The 14,470-nt window shown below is 33.9% G+C and overlaps 1 long non-coding RNA gene across 1 annotated transcript; it reads left to right on the top strand.

The window, feature by feature from the left end:
• The first annotated feature begins 7,737 nt into the window (after positions 1-7,737).
• Positions 7,738-8,878, top strand: LOC142233046 (uncharacterized). Its single transcript, XR_012721294.1, has 5 exons — positions 7,738-7,793; positions 7,922-7,964; positions 8,136-8,200; positions 8,523-8,598; positions 8,695-8,878. It is a non-coding gene; the product is annotated as an uncharacterized LOC142233046 (long non-coding RNA).
• The last annotated feature ends 5,592 nt before the right edge of the window (positions 8,879-14,470 follow it).

Genomic DNA, 14,470 nt, shown 5'->3' with positions numbered 1-14,470 from the left:
AAACAAGTAGGGTAAGTGCAGCAAATGTGGTATACCCATTGGTTTTTCGAAAGCCAAATTTTTTGTTGTTCTTCGACAAGTCTAAGATTTTACCACATTAATTTTACAAGTGTTAGCCATCCACGCAACCATGAGCAAAAAATAAGAAACCAATAATTTCGGATATATTTGCGAATTTCTTAAAAAACACATTAGGCACGAATTCATAAAATGTGCAGGTAATGTGGTACACCATAATATAGATTTTTTTTGTAAAAAAATAAATGCAATATGTGTATCGCAATTGCATACATTTTATGCTTATTTAGTACTCGTCAATTTTTTACATCCGAAAATTAATAAATTTAAAATATACACCCTCAAAAAAAATCGCTTCTTTAACATATGTTCCAAACATATTTTGCAGGAAGCACATATATTATTGCATACTGCCGAAGCATTAATATGTTTGTTTTATGTGAACATATTATATGTTTGGAAGCATTTTGAGCCAAAAATATTATATGCTTGGAAGAATTTTTCCCAAACACGATTGTGCTCATTCCCTAACATACTCGTAATTTTCACTTCCACGAAATTTTTTAGTTATTGGCACCTTTTTCTGTAATACAAATAATGTTGAAGAAATTATTCACTTTTATAAATTTTTTAAATTTTACCTTTCGCCTGCACGGAGAATCGAACCGAGGACCATACAGTTTGTAAGCCAACACACTATCCACTGGGCTACGTAGCTGTTATAGTCACCAGTAGATAATTATCGTTTTAAGTTACATTTATATAGCATAGTTTGCAGCGCCCACGAGCCCATGCAAACATAACATTATTTAACAGAAACATACATTTGTTTGCCACGTGGAGCAGTGGTTAGCATGTCTGCCTTGCATGCAAAGGGTCGTGGGTTCAATCCCTGCTCCGACCGAACATTTTTTTTTTTTATTTACACATTTATATATATATACTATATTAATTTTTTTAAATGAAACTTCGAAATGTGTGTTATTAAAGATTTATAGTCAGTAACAGTGCTTGATATAAACGAAATTGACTGATTTTTGGATAAAATATTACTTTTTATTGCAAAAATAACAATCTTGTAATAAAAAACTGTTTTTGTACAAAACTTTAAAATTTGGAAGCAATTCAAAAACTAACAAAAGAAGAACGTGGAGTCGAGTATAAACATACATACATAATTTTATAATATAAACATAAATTTATTTAGGAGTGAACAGTTTTTTACTAGCATTTAACACCATCGCTCTAAAATTCCTTTTATTTTTCTTTAATAATTCATTTTAAAGAAAATAAACTTTTTAAATTGTTTTAGCTGTAAAACTCGAACTTAATGGCCGCTTTTATATTTGATGGTGTCCGTCAACTCCTCGTGGACTACTTTTTAATAAAGAGGAACTAAAGTTTGTTTTTTTACATTTTACTGTGTAATTTTTCACTATTTCCTCCTTATTTCATTTTACTGTCCCAACTCTAAAAAGAGTATAGTGCCCTTTCGTTATTTTTATGAAGACCCCTGATTTCTTTTAACGAAGCAAGAAAAAAATTGTGCCCATAATGCCAAAATGATAAACAAAACACATGTCCACACATACATAAAATGCTGCTCTCAAGGCGAAAACATAAGCTGTTTGTTTTTCAAATGTCTATTCTCTTGGTTCAGAATGTATATTCTCTTTATTCAAATTAAATAATATTTAGACTTAAACATATCAAATTTTTGGCCTTATCATAAAACAGTTTTCCGAAACAACATACAAGCGGTTTCACAGAAATTGTTCTCTTTTGACTCTTTTGCTGTGTTATATTGATATCTTTCGTCAACTCTCCCGGTTTCCATCTCTATTTCTCTCTATACTCTCTCTGTCGCTTTGAATAAAATATCACAACATATGTATGTTTAGTCGAAATTTGTAAATTTATATATGTTTGTATTCACACATATGATTTTTATGAAACATTGATGCCCCAAACATAATATATTCTAACATATTAACATAGATGTCCCAAACATTTAGTGTTAGTTTAGGAACATTACATGTTCGCACTTAAATATATTGTGGTTTAAAATCGTGCCCGAAACACATTTTGTTTATATCGGAACATATGAAAAACATATTTTTCTAACAGTGTATCTTCACAGAAAACGAAATGATTAAGAACCACCAAAAAAAAACCTTCGAGCACGGGTAAATGTGAATTCTTTCAACTGGCACAAAGAAAGAGTTGCAAAAATCAAATTGATCTTTGATTGCTTCATTTTCTGACAGCCACAATCTATTCAGCTTGGTTTAGTTCTTCGTATGTTGTTAGATAGAGAAAAAAACTACTATACCACATTACCAGCCTATACCACATCCGCTGCACTTACCCTATATACGGCCGTAAGTTCGGCCAGGCCGAAGCTTATGTACCCTCCACCATGGATTGCGTAGAAACTTTTACTACTGGGTTGCGGTAACTTTTGCCGATGACAAGGTATCTTACAACTTCCTAATACCGTAATATATACCACGTAGTCCATACGTGGTATACATTAAACTTAAAATGGCCGATTAAATACGTATATAATTAAGTTTGATAAAATTTTCTATAAAAATACAATTTTGACAAAATTTTCTATAGAAATAAAATTTTGACAAAATTTTCTATAGAAATAAAATTTTTACAAAATTTTCATTTTGACAACATTCTCTATAGAATTAAAATTTTGACAACATTTTCTATAGAAATAAAATTTTGCCAAAATTTTCGATAGAAATAAAATTTGGCAAAATTTTCGATAGGAATAAAATTTCGACAAAATTTTCTATAGAAATAAAATTTTGACAAAATTTTTTATAGAAATAAAATTTTGGTAGATTTTTTTTGCTCGAATGGCAAGCATGATTATGAACCGATATGGACCAATTTTTGTGTGATTGGGGATCGGCTATATATAACTATAGACCGATATGGACCAATTTTGGCATGGTTATTAGCGGCCATATATTAACACCACGTTGCAAATTTCAAGCGGATCGGTTGATATAGGTGCTATATATAATTATGGACTGATATGGACCAACTTTTGAATGGCTCTTAGAGACTATATACTAATACCATGTACCAAATTTCAGCCGTATCGGATGAAATTTGTTTCTCTTTGAGGCTTCGCAAGCCAAATCTGGGGATCGGTTTATATGGGGGCTATATATAATTATGGAACGAGGTGGACCAATTTTTGCATGGTTGTTAGAAACCATATACTAACACCACGTACCAAATTTCAACCGGATCGGATGAATTTTGCTCCTCTAAGAGGCTCCGGAGTTCAAATCTGGGGATCGGTTTATATGGGGGCTATATAAAATTATGGACCGATATGTACAAATTTTTGCATGGTTGTTTGAGACCATATACTAATACCATGTACCAAATTTCAGCCGTATCGGATGAAATTTGTTTCTCTTTGAGGCTTCGCAATCCAAATCTGGGGATCGGTTTATATGGGGGCTATATATAATTTTGGAACGAGGTAGACCAATTTTTCCATGGTTGTTAGAGACCATATAATAACACCATGTACCAAATTTCAAGTAGATCGGATGAAATTTGCTTCTCTTAGAGCAATCGCAAGCCAAATTTGGGGGTCCGTTTATATGGGGGCTATACGTAAAAGTGGACCGATATGGCCCATTTGCAATACCATCCGACCTACATCAATAACAACTACTTGTGCCAAGTTTCAAGTCGATAGCTTATTTCGTTCGGTAGTTAGCGTGATTTCAACAGAAGGACGGACGGACGGACATGCTCAGATCGACTCAGAATTTCACCACGACCCAGAATATATATACTTTATGGGGTCTTAGAGCAATATTTCGATGTGTTTCAAACGGAATGACAAAGTTAATATACCCCCATCCTATGGTGGAGGGTATAAAAAATTGGCTAAAATGAACTTCCTGTGCAGTTAAAATAAAGAACATCTTTTGGAGGACATTTTTGAAAGTGCTTCTAAAGTCATGCCTTTAGAATAACTTCAAAATTTTTTTGCTGGGTAGGTATAGCAACATATCCACAATAGTTAAGTTTTTTTTTATTATTGTAATATGCTTTATAAGCAATAAAATCTGGGCCCAATTTATGGCTAATTTACGCCAGTTGTTCGACGATTCATATTTTTATAGCCTCCACCATAGGAGTGGGGTATATTAACTTTTTCATTCCGTTTGTAACACATCGAAATATTGCTCGAAGTCCCCATAAAGTATATATTCTGGGTCGTGGTGAAATTCTGAGTCGATCTTAGCATGTCCGTCCGTCCGTCCGTCAAATCACGCTAACTTCCGAACGAAACAAGCTATCGACTTGAAACTTGGCACAAGTAGTTGTTATTGATGCAAATGGGCCATATCGGACCACTTGTACGTATAGCCTCCATATAAACCGACCCCCAGATCTGGCTTGCGAAGCCTCTTGTAGGAGCATCATCCGATCCGATTGAAATTTTGTACATGGTGTTAGTATATGGTCTCTAATAACCATGCAAAAATTGGTCCACATCGGTCCATAATTATATAAAGCCCCCATATAAACCGATCCCCCGATTTGGCTTGCGAGGCCTCTAAGAGAAGCAAATTTCATTCGATCCGGCTGAAATTTGGTACATGGTGTTAGTATATGGTCTCTAACATCCATGCAAAAATTGGTCCACATCGGTCCATAATTATATATAGCCCCCATATAAACCGATCACCAGATTTGACCTCCGGAGCCTCTTGGAAGACCAAAATTCATCTGATTCAGTTGAAATTTGGTACGTGGTGTTAATATATGGCCTCAAACTCCCATGCAAAAATTGGTCGGTATCGGTCCATAATTATATATAGGCCCCATATAAACCGATCCCCAGATTTGACCTCCAGAGCCCGTTGGAAGAGCAAAATTTTTCCCATTCGGTTAAAATTTGGTACGTGATATTAATATATGGTATCCAACAACCATGCAGGAATTGGTTCCTATCAGTCCATAATTATATATAGTTCCTATATAAATCGATCCCCAGACTTGACCTCCGGTGCCTTTTGGAGAAGCAAAATTCTTCCGATCTGCTTGAAATTTGGTACGTGGTGATAGTATATGATACCACAACCCAAGTAATTCGATTGTGGATGACAGTCTTTCGTAGAAGTTTCTACGCAATCCATGGTGGAGGGTACATAAGATTCGGCCTGGCCGAACTTTCGGCCGTATATACTTGTTTAATTTCTCATTCCGATAATCTTTGTTTGGATATAAGTAAACATGTTACGTACGATATATGGGAATTAACTGAAATAAAGCGAAAACAGAAATGTAGAATGCATTCAACATTGACCAATGTTTTTCATTTTGTTATTAATTTGATCAATGTTAAAATATTTTGTTAATCTTGAAAAATTTTTTATCAGGTCAATATCAGGAGTTTATCACAAACTTTCTGGCATTCTCATATTCACAAGCTTAGTTTTTTCCCATTGATTACAATGGAAAATTGAATAGAAGCAATATAATTAATATTTTCTGGTGTTTATAGTAAAAATACACTCAACAAAAAAGCCGTTTTGTACTTTTGCAGGGGCTAGTGAACATACACAGAAAAAAAGTCAGTTGCAAAACTGGTACTACAATTAACTTAAATTTATTACAAAAAAAATTATTTTGTTTTGGTATATTTTTAAAAATTTAAGAAGAATTTTTTTTCCAGCCCAACGATTTTTTATACCCACCACCATAGAATGGTGATGGGGGTATAATAAGTTTGTCATTCCGTTTGTAACACTTTCTTGATCAGGGAGAAATTCTAAGACGATATAACCATGTCCGTCTGTCTGTTGTAATCACGCTACAGCTTTCAATAATGGCGCTATCGTTCTGCAATTTGGCACAGATTCGTTTTTTTGCAGGCAGGTAAAGTTCGAAGATGGGCTATTTGGGGTCTTGGGCTTCTAGAAACCGTATTTACCATCCGATTTGTCTGAAATTTGAAATCTTGACTTATTTTAGGATCACAAATAGGTGAGGCGATAATAGTGAGTATCGGTTCATGTGTTGATATAGCCCCCATATAGCCCCTTATAGACCGATCTTCCGATTTTACTTCTTGGGCTTCTAGAAAGCATAGTTTTAATCCTATTTGCCTGAAATTTGAAATCTAGAGTTTTTTTAGGACCATAAATAGGTGTTTTGAATATATTGTATATCGGTAAAAATTTTGTTATATCCCCCTTACATAGCTGCCCTCCGATTTGGGCTCTAGATTCTGTAGAACCACAATTACGTGTGCTTAATTTGGTGTGTATCGGTGCATGTTTTTGGCATAGCACTCATATAGACTAATCTCCCAAATATAGCTCCTTCGGCTTATATAAACCGTAATTTTTATCCGATTTGCCTGAAATTGTAACGGATTTAGTTTTTATCGGTCCATTTGGTAAGGCCTCCATATAGGCCGATTTCACTATCTTGAGGGAATAGAAGGCGCATTGTTCACGAAAATTGTTTGAAACTGAAAGTAAAATTTCCAGTTTTTTTTTAACTATTTTATTTTATTCATTGTGGTGGGTATTTATGATTCTGCCCGGCCGAACTTACTGCTGTACTAACATATATACACAGAAAAAAAAGTGTCTCGTAAATTTAAGAAGATTTTTACAATAATTTATTACAAGAATTTTCCAGAATTTTAGTTCATTTCTCGTATCTTCAACGAAAATTAACTACTCGGAAGGAAATTTTACAAATTCTAAGTAGCAATCGTTTAGTTCATGGCCTACAAAATACGATGGAAATTTCCTTAAAAAATTTCTTAACTGGTAGTTAAAAATTCGTTTGTCATGCTATAAAACTACTTGTGAAATGTAAAGTATTTTCTAAATAATAAGTGAAATTTACTATAAGATTTTTTTGTATGAGAAAATATTTTTTTTTACGAAAAATGAACTTGAAAGTGGATAGCAATTTCTTACTGACAATTCCTATAGTTAATAATTGTTGGTAAAAAATTACCCAATGAAATATTTTTAGTTCACATGTAATTAAATTTATAGACATTTTCGTCAAAAATGGTAGATAACATTTCTTGAAAAATTTGCAAATTTTAAGTTAAATGTTTCATTGTTCATAAACTGGTGTGCCTTTACGAATATTATTCTTAGAGTAAATTGTCAGCAGATGCGATGAACTAATGCATAGTACAAAGATCTTTATCGACATAGTGGAATGTGAATAATGTAAAGATGATGTTACTTGAGTTTTGTTGTGTATACATGATCGTGGGGTTGTTTTTATTTTTGTTCATTTAGTGGTTTGTGTGTGTGTGTGTTTGTTATTCGCGGATAGTTTATTTGGCTGGATGAGGTGTTGTTTTCAATAAAGGCACATGTGTTTTTGTTGTTGTAGGAATGTTTTGGCTTTGCTTGGTTTTGTTTGACATGCTTCAGTTGTATAGTGAGCGTTGGCGTGGGTTGTTGCATCTTTTAAGCAGGTATGCAACAAGGAAATATAAAGGCATGGAATATTTTGTATTTTTGAGACATATGTATATTGGTGTTTGTTTATTAAACCTTTTAAATGACAGTTATTAATATTTTAAGGGCAGTTTAGAAAAAAGTTATTAAGAATATTTTGGAAAATATGTTGAAATTGAAAGTGTATTGAAATTTTTATTATTCAATGTAAAAAATTAATATTCAATTCCAGATTCATTTGGAAAATTTTTGTTATATCTCAGCGTATAGTTTATTCATAAATTGGTAAGTATTTTTTAATATGACTTTCTTTTAAAAAGAATATTATTTATGTATATTATTATTTGTTAATTAATTTTTTTGGAAACCAGTTTAATGTTTTTCTTTGTTGTAAAAACAATATTTAATTTCAGAGCAACTCCAGATAGATTCGAACAAATAAAAAATAGTGAATTGGTAAGTTTTCTTTTAAAAATTGGCTTTATTTCAACTAGAATATTTACGTTTTTGTGACCTTTTTATCATCAAAATTACAGGATTTTAATGCCTTATTTTAGTATTTCTTTAATCAAATTTTTTGGAAACCAATGTAATATTTTTAATCTAAAAGCAACTATTTAATTTCAGAATAACCCCTTAAAAATTTGGACAAAGTTTTAGTACTCCTTTGCCTGTAATTTAATAGTGAATTGGTAAGGATTCTTTAACTTTCTTTTAACCAGAATATTTGTTTGTTTATGCATAATATTATTTTTTCCATTAGATTTTTTGGAAACCTATTTAATAATATTATTTAATGTAAAAAATAAATATTAAAATTTCAGAGTAGCCCAAATAAATTTGGGCAACTTTTTATATTTCCCCTCAGCGTACAATTTAATAGAGAATTGGTAAATTTTATATTAAAACTTTGGCTTTCTTTCAAGTATTTTTTTTATTATATCCTCCACATCGATAACAACACAGTTTTATGAGTTTATATAGAATACTTACTTAATTCTCTAATTGTTTCAGGTACACATTTTGTGAGATACGTTTTCCAAAGAAAAGTTGAATTCCTTACCCCATTTGATAAAATGCCCCAAATATGGTATGTTACAAGCTAAAATAAAGATTTAAACTATTATATTTCATTACATGGTGTTAATTTTTAACATTTTCCATTATTGCTTCCATTTTTTTCCAGCAAGATATGTGAAAAATTACCTACGATGAATAAAAAAAGGATAAGTCAAAATGTCCAAACAGTGGGTTCAAATGAACTACTCTCTGTTCCACGTGGTCATCATTTTTATTCACAAAAGACATTGTATTAAGAACTTTCATAATAAGTTTTTATAATAAAGTACTTTTGCTTAAAGAAAGTTTAATTTTAATGTATGAAAATTTTCATAATAGTAAAACGGTTTGTTGTTCCTTTAATTATTTAATTTCTCTGTACTGTGGAATGATTGATTTATTTATAGTTTAGTCGTCGACATTTTAAAGAGACTGTTAACCAATTTTTATTATCGGGTTTCCCACAAAATAAGCAAGTAAACCAAAATAATACTGACTTTTTAACTTGGTAGGGGTATATAAATCTTATGGTGTTGTAAAAATGAACTAAACTACAATGTTATAGATGAACTAAAATTTAAGAAAATTATAAACTAGACAAGTTGAAAAAAATCTTAAGGGCTAAATCATGGTCAATATTACTACAGTTTAGTTCATTTTGCAATGGAAAAGGGTTCACTGTTTTTTCAGTGTACGTGTTTTATTCCAAGTATGTTGCAAAACAAGTGAGTAAAGTAGAAAATCGGGCGGGGCCGACTATATCATACCCAAAACAACCCTTACTGAATTAGTAACCATTGTTTGTGGGGTATCAATGGTATAGTTTCTGGGAACCACCGCATTTCCATATTTAAGAATGGAAGTTTAATAACAATCTGAACAGAAATGTCTGATTTTAGGAGCTATAGTTGATTCTGAACCTACAGACAGTTTGCCACTAATATTGAGTCCATTATTAAATAAACGCAATCTGACCCCATTTATCGAAATTGGACGGCACATATATATGGGAGCTATAACTAAATTTGATCCGATTTTCCAAATTCAATAGCGTTCGTCTCTGTACCAAAAAACCGCCACATACCAAATTTCATCGAGATCGGTTAATAATTGCGACCGGAATCCTGCGAACAACAAATACGTGGATGGGCGGACGGATGGACACCAAGCGCTAGATCGACTCAGGAGGTGATTCTGAGTCGATCGTTATATATTTTATGGGATCTAAAATCAATATCTATGGTAGGCACATTTTTTTGGCGGATCAAAGTTATTACACCCTGACCACTATGCGGTTTAGGATATTAAAAGAGGAAATCGCTCAATTAGTGTGGTAATAAATCCAAATTTCCGAAAATAGGGCAATATATTTATGTAAGAGCTAAATGTAAGTCTAAATACATCGCCTAATACATGTGCATTTGAAATTTGAGCAACATTGGTTAATAAATAAGAGTATTATGGCCAAATTTGGGAAAATCGATCGATGCATATATATGGGAGCTATATCTAAATCTGAACCGATTTGGATGATATTTTCCAGATTTGGTTGATACCACAGAAGGTTACCTTGTGCTAGATCTTACGGGCACTAAATAAGACTATTATGGTCAGAAATAAAGTTATAAGGAGTACATTTTTCAAAAACGGGCGACACATATATATGGAAGCTATATTTACATCTGAACCGATTTGGATTATATTTTGCAGTTTTTGTTGATATTAGAGGAGTATACTCGTACCTTGTACTAAATTTAAGTAAGATCGGTTAATAAATGAGACCACTATAGTCAAAAATATGGTTATAAGAGGCAAATGTTTGAAAATCGGGCGCTACATATATATGGGAGCTATATCTAAATCTGAACCGATTTGAATGTTATTGTGCACATATAGTCAGTACTGTAGAACATTAGAGTAAGGCAAATTTGAGTAAGATCGGTTTATAAATAAGGGATTTATGGCAAAATTTGTGAAAATCGGGCGATACATATATATGGGAGCTATATCTAAATTTGGTCCGATTTCTTCCAAATTCTATAGCGTTCGTCCTTGTGCTCAAAATCGGTTAATAATTACGACCGAAATCCTGCGAACAACAAATACATGGACAGACCGTCGGACGGACGGAAACCAAGCGCTAGATCGACTCAAGAGCAGGGCTGTGGAGTCGAGTCAATTTTGCTCGACTCCGGCTCCGACTCCAGCATTTCTTATTGGCCTCGACTCCGACTCCGGAGTCGACTCCAGGTGGTGTACCTAAATCTCATTTTAACAGTATTCCAATTGTAATTTGAAAGTGTAGCGTTCCAAAAGTAGACCGATATAAGTACTCTATTTTGCCATATGTGTTTATGTTATATGTCCAAAAGAACTCTAATGGATGTAGGATGGATGTAGGATGTAGTTATATTAACTTTGTCATTCCGTTTGTAACACATCGAAATATTGCTTTAAGACCCCATAAAGTATATATATTGTGGGTCGTGGTGAAATTCTGAGTCTATCTAAGCATGTCGGTCTGTCCGTCTGTTGAAATCACGCTAACTTCTGAACGTAACAAGCTATCGACTTGAAACTTGGCAAAAGTAGTTGTTATTGATGTAGGTCGGATGGTATTGCAAATGGGCCATATCGGACCACTTTTACGTATAGCCCCCATATAAACCGACGCTCAAATTTGGCTTGCCGAGCCTCTTGGAGGCGCAAAATTCATCCGATCCGATTGAAATTTGGTACATGGTGTTAGTATATTGTCTCTAACAACCATGCAAAAAGTGGTCCATATCGGTCCATAATCATATATAGCCCCCATATAAACCGAACCCCAGATTTTGATTACGGAGCATCTAAGAGAAGCAAATTTCATCCGATCCGGCTGATATTTGGTACATGGTGTTAGTATATGGTCTCTAACAACCATGCAAACTTTGGTTCCCATCGGTCCATAATTATATATAGCCCTCATATAAACCGATCCCCAGATTTGACCTCCGGAGCCTCTTGGAGGAGCAAAATTCATCCGATCCGGTTGAAATTTGGTACTTGATGTTAGTATATGGTCTCTGACAACCATACAGGAATTGGTCCATATCGGACCATATTTATATGTAGCCCCCATATAAACCGATCCCCAGATTTGACCTCCGGAGCCTCATGGATGAGTAAAATTCATCCAATTCGGTTGAAATTTGGTACATGGTGTTAGTATATGGTCTCTAACAACCATGTAAAAATTGATCCATATCGAACTATAGTTATATATAGCCGATCCCCAAAAATAATCTACCAAAATGTTATTTCTATAGAAAATTTTGTCAAAATTTTATTACTATAGAAAATATCAATTTCCGACTATATAAGGTAAATATTCTTCAGGGAGAAATTCTAAGACGATGTGCCGAAAATGTGTGTATCAGTCTCCGTTTCGGTATAACCTCTACATAGTCCGATCGCCCGATTTCTTGAGCTTTAGAACACCGTAAATTTTATCCGATTTGTTTGAAATTGTATTTTAAGTCCAGACATAAGTGTGCCGATGATGCCCCCATATAGCTCCATTTGACTTTTTGCAATTTTTATCCGATTCGTCGGAAATCTAGAGATATTTTAATTCCATAAACAAGTGTGCCGAATATGGCGCTCCTAAACACTGCATTTATTATCCGATTTAGCTGGAAAAAGGAAATCTGTGGGTACTTTAGGATACTTGAGTTGATTTTTGACATCTAGGGCTTATAGACACAGCAGTTTTTATACCCTCCACCATAGGATGGGGGTATATTAACTTTGTCATTCCGTTTGTAACACATCGAAATATTGCTCTAAGACCCCATAAAGTATATATATTCTGGGTCGTGGTGAAATTCTGAGTCGATCTGAGCATGTCCGTCCGTCCGTCCGTCTGTTGAAATCACGCTAACTTGCGAACGAAACAAGCTATCGACTTGAAACTTGGCACAAGTAGTTGTTATTGATGTATGTCGGACGGTATTGCAAATGGGCCATATCAGTCCACTTTTACGTATAGCCCCCATATAAACGGTCCCCAAAATTTGGCTTGCGAGGCCTCTAAGAGGAGCAAATTTCATCCGATCCGGCTGAAATTTGGTACATGGTGTTAGTATATGGTCTCCAACAACCATGCAAAAATTGGTCCACATCGGTCCATAATTATATATAGCCCCCATATAAACCGAACCCCCGATTTGGCTTGCAGAGCCTCTAAGAGAAACAATTTTCATCCGATCCGGCTGAAATTTGGTACATGGTCTCTAATAACCATGCAAAAATTGGTCCACATCGGTCCATAATTATATAGCCCCCATATAAACCGATCCCTCGATTTGGCTTGCAGAGCCTTTAAGAGAAACAATTTTTATACGATCCGGCTGAAATTTGGTACATGGTGTTAGTATATGGTCTCTAAAAACCATGCAAAAATTGGTTCACATCGGTCCATAATTATATATAGCCCCCATATAAACCGATCCTCCGATTTGGCTTGCGGAGCCTCTAAGAGAAGCAAATTTCATCCGATCCGGCTGAAATTTGGTACATGGTGTTAGTATATGGTCTCTAACAACCATGCAAAAATTGGTCGATATCGGTCCATAATTATATATAGGCCCCATATAAACCGATTCCCAGATTTGACCTCCGGAGCACCTTGGAAGAGCAAAATTCTTCCCATTCGGTTGAAATTTGGTACGTGATGTTAGTATAGGGTATCCAACAACCATGCAGGAATTGGTTCCTATCAGTCCATAATTATATATAGCTCCCATATAAACCGATCCCCAGATTTGACCTCCGGTGCCTTTTGGAGAAGTAAAATTCATCCGATCTGGTTGAAATTTGGTACGTGGTGGTAGTATATGATAGTTAACAACCATGTGAGTTGAAATTTGTGGATGACAGTCTTTCGTAGAAGTTTCTACCCAATCCATGGTGGAGGGTACATAAGATTCGGCCTGGCCGAACTTATGGCCGTATACATTTGTTTAAGTTTAACTTCGAGAAGCGAACCCTAGAATATTTCTCACAAATGAAGATTTCGATGCAACTCCACACTGAAAAAATGCATGCTCGGTTCCAAAGATTTTTTCTTTACTTTAACAATTTTGGTATTGATTACTAGCCAAAGAAGCGGAGAATTCAAGTAAGGATACTTTTACGACACAATTTTCATTTAAATTTGGGTTTTGTGTACTTGCTTTTAGGAAGCAAATTTTAAATTTTCGGTTTTTCAAATTTTTTTCTTCATATGCTATCAAAGTTCTTTAAAAACGAGTTAACGACAACTTTATTTTCCAAATTCAAACTCGACTTCAAGTAGAAATTATGCTATGCTTCAAGTAAAAAACGTCTTTGAAATAAAGTGTTGAAAAACTTGTCCTATTTTTGAACGATTTTTTGCTTTGTAGTCAAGATGCAAAAAGACATCAAATTTAAAGACAATTTCATTAATTTTAAAGAATTTTTCTGAATTACTAAAGTCAAGTTGACCTTACCCCAAAAAAATTTTTCTTTCATGTTATAATACCCAGTTTTAAGTTAAATCACTTATTTATAAGGGCAAAACGACTTCATTGAAACGTTTACCGATTTTTGGACAAGGAAAAGAACTTTATATTAGAGAAATGCGACTTCTATGCTAAGCAAAATTTGCATTCGTATTTTAAGGACATCAAGTCTGTGGCCTCACGACAATATTTTTTTCAGTGCATAATGCGCTAATTTTACGATAAGTAAATCCAATTCATTAGGCTGAGTTTAGGGTGTCGTATAGTCAGCTCAGGCCGACTCTATTTCTTTCTTATTTGTTTTTGTCCATCTCTTGGGTTTTGTTTTTCTCAATTTACTAATAACCATGAGAATAGTACGAAAATAAAAATCCGAAA

This window comes from Haematobia irritans, chromosome 4 (assembly GCF_050003625.1).
Source record: "Haematobia irritans isolate KBUSLIRL chromosome 4, ASM5000362v1, whole genome shotgun sequence".
NCBI lineage: Eukaryota > Metazoa > Arthropoda > Insecta > Diptera > Muscidae > Haematobia > Haematobia irritans.
The sequence above is the reverse complement of the archived record's forward strand: the minus strand, read 5'-3'. Positions and strand labels throughout refer to the sequence as shown.